This window comes from Tachyglossus aculeatus, chromosome 6 (assembly GCF_015852505.1).
Source record: "Tachyglossus aculeatus isolate mTacAcu1 chromosome 6, mTacAcu1.pri, whole genome shotgun sequence".
NCBI lineage: Eukaryota > Metazoa > Chordata > Mammalia > Monotremata > Tachyglossidae > Tachyglossus > Tachyglossus aculeatus.
This window is the reverse complement of record NC_052071.1, coordinates 17,436,540-17,443,348: the sequence shown is the minus strand read 5'-3', so window position 1 is coordinate 17,443,348 and position 6,809 is coordinate 17,436,540. Positions and strand designations below refer to the sequence as shown.

Genomic DNA, 6,809 nt, shown 5'->3' with positions numbered 1-6,809 from the left:
TGATCAAAATCAGCTTTGCCAGGCCAAAGTTAGATTGGGCTCATGGCTTCAAGAAAGTGCCTGTGCTTTTTTAGACTGGTAAACTTGCCATCGCTGAGTTGTCCTGCTGTCAGGGAGGCAAGCTAACAAGGAGGAGAAGTGGAGAGCAGCGTGACCTAATGGGCTTGTGAGTCAAAAGGACCTGGATCCTAATCCCAGCTCCGCCACTGGTCTGCCGTGTGACCTTGGGCAAGTCACTTGCATCTCTATGTCTCAGTTCCCCTCATCTGTAAAATGGGAATTGAGAATTAAGAATGAGAGTTCCATGTGGGAATGGGTCTGTTTGTTTGTTGTTGTATTGTACTCTCCCAGTGCTCTGCACAGAGTAAGCGCTCAATAAATACAATTCAGTGAGTGACAGGGGGCTGTTATACTCTCCTAAGTGCTCAGTACAATGCTCTGCAGACAGTAAGCACTCAATAAATACAACTGACTGACAGGGACTGTGTCCGACCCAATTTGCTCATACCCACCCCAGCGGTTAGTAGTCTTCCTGACATACTGTAAGCATTTAACAAATACCACAATCATTATTAGAAGGTCTCTATCAATCAGGGTGATGTGATGACTTTGCACCCTAGGGCAGAGCTCCTAAGGGGTCCAGTGATGTAAACATCCTTTTCAGAGTGGTACATTCAAGCAGGCTACAGATGTCACAAGATAATCACAGACAGGCTGGCACCAGAATAATAACAATGATGGTATTTGTTAAGCAATTCCTGTATGTCAAGGATTGTTCTAAGCACTGGGGTAGACTCAAGCTAGTCAGGTTGGACAAAGTTCCTGTCCCACATGGGGCTCACAGTCTTAATGCTCACTTTGCAGCTGAGATAACTGAGGCCCAGAGTAGTGAAGTTACTTGTCTAACATCACACAGCAGAAGGGGAATTAGAACCCAGGTCCTCCTGACTCCCAGGATCATGTTCTATCCACTAGGCCATGTTGCCCCCAAGACATAGCATGGGACAGAGCATCAGGCTTGGATCGTAAAGAACTGTCTGGTCATTCACTATCGCCTTTCCCGTTGCTTATGTCATAATTGTGCATGTCCTTCAGAGTTTGTTCCTGGGTACAGTTCTTTTCCCCTTCACTTTCAATCAGTGTTATTTACTGAACACTTGCCATGTCTAGAACACTGTGCAAATCACGTGGAAGAATACAAGAAATGATCCCTGCCCGCAGGGAGCTTACCAGCCATTGGGAAATGCAGACATTAAATATTTGTTTAACAGATGAATTAAAAAAGTGTCTACACAAAACAGAACAGAGTTAAATTACTTCAAAATGGCCCAAAGGAGAAACAAAGGTTTCTGGGGGGGGCGGGGGGGGGGGGGTTCTTTTCTGAACATATTGGGAGCTTAAGAATGCTTTTAGCATTGACCAAGCTTAAATACACCTATTGTATTTATTGAGCGATTACTGTGTATAGAGCACTATACTGAGTACCTGGGGAAGTATAACAGAGTTGGTAGATACGATCCCTGCCCACTACAACCTATGCAGATAAACAGCTTTAATTCTAAAGGAAAAATGAAGCAGAAGCATCAAAATTAGAACCAAGAATGAGGGATCCTCATAGGAGATTACATTTTCAGCATACCTCAAAGTGGGCTTTAGAAACACACATTCTAAAGAACAAAAATAAGCAAATTGTTGGCCTTTGTTTTGGCCAAGCTTTGAATTTAGGTTTTGAATTTCTCAGCCTGCAGGCATTTGTCTTTCCTCTCACCAGTCGAGAGATGGTAGAAAGGATCATCAGTTTGGAATAGATCAAAATCCAAGTGATTTATTAAAATTCTTACCTCCAGAGATATTTCCTTTCACTGTGGTGGTTTCATTCATTCAGCACCTGAGTAAGTGGACTACTAATGGAGATCTACAGTTTTCCTTTTTGATTCCATAGCAAACTCAATCAGTACCTGGCAATAAAACCATCAACTGGGAGAAAGGCAGTTTGCTTTTCCAAGCTTTATTTCCTATTATACCTCCTAAAAAGGGTTCCTTTGCCCTAAATACACACAAACCCCTCTCAGGATGGCACCTGGAGAGTTTCCAGTACTCTACCAGTCTCGGCTATGGGAGGGAGAGTCAAGCAGAGGTATTCCATTCCTTGCTTGGGCAGTGGCTAGCGAGTGGAAGGCAATCTGCTACAAGTCAAAACTCATCTGGGCTGGGCAGCAGCGGCAGGGGAGAGAGTCGAGGGTGGAGCCTCAAGTTTACTGTGTGGAAGGCGGCAATGATAAACCAATTCCATATTTTTTTTTTTACCAAAAAGACTCTATGGATACACTACCAGAACGACTGCAGATGGAGAGTGGAGAGTTTTGGGAGAGATGTGTCCATGGAGTCACTATGGGTTGAGATGACTCAACAGCACTGACCCCTCAACTAAAACACATGCATTATAAAAGGTACATGAAGGAGGTGTTTTCTACATCATATTAAGGGCAAGTAGAGGCGCTAGTTGTAAGAAGAAGCCTTCAATGGACAAAACAGAATAACAGTCAATAAAAAAAATCATATTTATCAAGCACTTCTGCGTGCAGAGTACTCTACTAAGCACTTGGGAGAGTACAATATAACAGAATTGGTAGATATGTTTCCTGCAAACAACAAGCTTATGGTTTAGATGGGGAGACATACATTAATATAAATACACAATATATATATTTAAGTGCTCTGAGGCTGAAGAAGGGGTGAATAAAGGGAACAAAACCAAGTGCACGGGTGATGCAGAAGGGAGTAGAAGAGGAAATGAGGGCTTACTCAGGGAAGGATTCTTGGAGGAGGTATGCCTTCAATAAGGCTTTGAAGGTGGTTAGGGTGATTGTCGGTTGCATATGAAGAGGAAGGGCATTCCAGGCAAGAGGCAGAATGTCGGCAGCGATTTACATGAGATCGAGGTACAGTGAGTGGGTTGGCATTAGAGGAACAAAGTGTACAGGCTGGCTTGTAGTAGGAAAGCAGTGAGGTAAAGGTAGGATGGGGCAAGGTGATTGAGCGTTTTCAAGCTGCTGGTAAGGCATCTGTTCGATGTGGAGGTGATAACAGGGTATTAGGGTGGTAACATGGCAGCCATCAAAAGACAGGAAAGCAAGGCCATCACACTAAAGATTACATTTTAACCAGATTTGATATCTTTTCAGGGGCCAGCCTCAGTTTCTAATATCTTCTGTAAATTATTATTTTTGCTCCACATGCAGCAAAGGATGAGAGAGCAGATACTCGCCATGCTCAAATTCATGAGTACAACTCACAGAAGTGCCTCTTGCTCATATGACTGTTTAAAGATCTTCAGAACAATCAAGTGCCAAGATCAAAGGCAGTTTTAAGTCCTCTCTGACAGCTTGACTATCTGCCACTGCTAATCACTACCTCTTTCAAAAACTCTCCCCACTCAAAAAGGGGGCAAAAATTGTTATTTTACAGTAACCCCACTCAAATATGGGACAACAAGCATCATCACCACACTACACAGTTTTCATTTCATGACATATCTATTTTGGTTTCACTCCCCAGAAGCAAGAACAGCCATTACAGCAGCAGTAACAAAAACCCACCAAACAAAATGTTGTGCATTATATCGAAGGCCTCTTAATTTTTCTGGCATGTGCCAGAAGGTGAGAAGAGAGTCATGCCAAAGAGAAATTAATTCCATGCTAAAAGCACAAACAACCCCAAACCTTAGAGAGACAGGACTAAAAAAATATTGCATTGTTCCAATAATGACCCGAGGTCCAAGCTACCCCTACACTGTTCTCCTCATTTAAAAAATCTCACATTTCTGATTAAAATTTTGTAAATAGCAATTATTATCACAAAAGATAACGTACAAACAGATGTGTCCCAGAATGCAAATGACTACCCAATTCAGAAAATATGCAGTTCAGTTGCCACGGGGAATTTAATCTTTTGAAGAAGAAAAACATATCAGATCCCATTTCCAGTGCAGCATAACAACTCAGTCCTGCAAGCATTACATACTTTTTCCTCCACTTGTTAAATATGTTAATTGAGATGAAAAGTCTATTATTTATGAAAGAATATTGCTCTAGGAGCCCATCTGTATTCAGAATCCCAGGGGTGCACATTTAAATCCTAGTTCATTTTCAGTTTGGGAATAATACACAGGTAGAAAGTAAATTGGAATTTCTAGAAGGTGGAAAAAAGGCAATACTGACATATCCAGGGCCACATATTTTAAGTATGTATGTTATTTAGTATTTTAAGCACTGGATAGCTAAAGTTTATCCCTTTTAGGCACACTTCTAGCATATATGAAAGGTCTATATGATTGTCATTTCATTTGTCAAATGTTAACTATTGTTTCTCTAAAGGTACTTGAATGTCAACTCTACTTCATATCCTGAGCTACCACTAGAAATGACAGAATACTAAATATTCTGAAATGAGAATGGGCACTTGATTTTAAAAGCAAAGCAATTACTCTTCAGATCGCTTGAATCAATATCCCGTCTTGCAACATGTGTTCGTATTACCAATAAATCATTCATATTATCAATGACCGGGGGTAAATAGCATTCAAGCAGCATAATGTTCAGGAGTTCCCGGTAAAGTTAATGCAAAGCATTACTCCAGATCTGTTGTTACAGGCCTACAAAACTGGCAATAAGATATGGAGCTAAAGGTAATAGGCATGACCAATGGAAGCATGTCACAGTACAGTTTTCCGCACTAAGTGCTCAATAAATACAAATGATTGATTGATGTCAGAGCTGAAGACTTCTAGGAATATGCTGATCACCACCATAAATAAGGACTTTTACTCAACAGTAAAGAAATCCCATGACCCCAAAAAGACTATGACATCACCACTGAAGGTGTGATAGACTGTAAGTTCATTGTGGGCAGAGAACATATCTACCGACTCTTTTATATTGTACTCTTCCAAGTGCTGAGTACAGTGTTCTGCACATAGGAAGCACTGAATCGATACCATTGATTCGATACCATTCGATACCATTGGTACCATTCGACACCATTGATTCCTCATCATCAACAAAGGAATCTCACTCACAAGGCAGGACTTCTATAACGAAACTCTGAATAAGATATCCACCATTGAGAAGGGTCTTTAAGATACAGAAAACTGATCAAAATGAGAGCTCTTCACTGACTTATCAATCAATGTCTAGAACTTATTGAGTGCCACCTGGGTGCAGAATACTATTCTAAGCACTTGGAAGAGTACAGTACAACAGAGTTGGTATTAATAATAATGATGGTATTTGTTAAGTGCTTACTATGTGACAAGCAATGTTGTAAGCGCTGGGGTAGATACAAGGAAATCAAGTGGTCCCACATGGGACTCACAGTCTTAATCCCCGTTTTCCAGATGAGGTAACTGAGGCACAGAGAAGTTAAGTGGCTTGTCCAAAGTCACATAGTTAACAAGTGGCAGAGCCGGCATTGGAACCCATGACCTCTGACTCCCAAGCCCATGCTCTTTCCACTAAGCCACGCTGCTTCTTGTGGTAGACAGGATCCCCTGCCCACACAGAGCTTACAGTCTAGAGGGGGAGGCAGAAATTAAAGTATATTAGAGACACGTACAAAAGTGCTGTGGGGGTGAAGGTGGGATGAATATCAAATGCTTGAAGAGTACATATCTAAGTGCACAGGCGACACACAAGGAAGAGAGAGTAGAGGAAATGAGGACTCAGTCAGGGAAGGCCTCTTGGAGGAGATGAAGTTTTAATAAGGCTTTGAAGGTGGGGAGGGGGGTGACATTAAAAGGCCCTGCCCTTAGGGAGTTTAAAATCTAGTCGGTAAAACAGAGAGTAAAAGAAATTACAGAAGCAAGGAAGAAGGAAAATAGGATACTTATAAGGATGGCAGAAGCAGCGTGGCTTAGTGGAAAGAGCATGGGCTTGGAGGTCACAGGTCATGGGTTCTAATCCAGAATCTGCCACTTGTCTGCTGTGTGAATTTAGACAAGTCACTTAACTTCTCTGTGCCTCAGTTACCTCATCTAAGCAGCGTGGCTCAGTGGAAAGGGCATGGGCTTAGGCATCAGAGGTCATGGGTTTTAATCCCAGCTCCGCCACTTGTCTGCTGTGTGATTTTGGGCAAGTCACTTAACTTCTCTAGGCCTCAGTTATCTCATCTGTAAAACAGGGATTAACACCGTGAGCCCCATGTGGGACAATCTGATTACCTTATATCACCCTCAGCGCTTAGTACAGTGCTCTGCACACAGTAAGCACTCAATAAATACGATTGAATGAATGAATGAATGCCACCATTATTATTATTAAAATGGGGATTAAGACTGTGAGCCCCATGTTGGGCAACCTGATTACCTTGTACCTACCCCAATGCTTAGAACAGTGCTTGGCATACAGTAGGCACTTAAATACTAGAATTACTAGGTAGCATTCGTGGACATGATTTCTGCTATCAGTGAATCTACAATCTAGTGGAGGATACTGACTCTAAAATAAATTAAGAAAGGAGACATTATGTAAGAGCATATAAAATAGATACATAAGTGCCGGGGGACTATGAAGATGTATGTGGCGCTTAAGTGCTGACACAGAGAAGCAGCGTGCCTTAGCTGGAAAGAGCCCGGGCTTGGGAGTCAGAAGTCACGGGTTCTAACCCCGGCTCCGCCACTTGTCAGCTGTGTGACTTTAAGCAAGTCACTAACTTCTCTGTGCCTCAGTTACCTCATCTGTAAAATGGGGATTAAGACTGTGAACCCCACACGGGGCAACCTGATAACCTTTTATCTACCTCAGTGCCTAGAA

The 6,809-nt window shown here is 42.1% G+C and overlaps 1 non-coding gene across 1 annotated transcript; it reads left to right on the top strand.

Annotated features, from left to right (window-relative positions):
* The first annotated feature begins 2,062 nt into the window (after window positions 1-2,062).
* LOC119930143 lies at window positions 2,063-2,194 on the top strand. The gene has a single exon (XR_005451633.1). It is a non-coding gene; the product is annotated as a small nucleolar RNA SNORA7 (small nucleolar RNA).
* The last annotated feature ends 4,615 nt before the right edge of the window (window positions 2,195-6,809 follow it).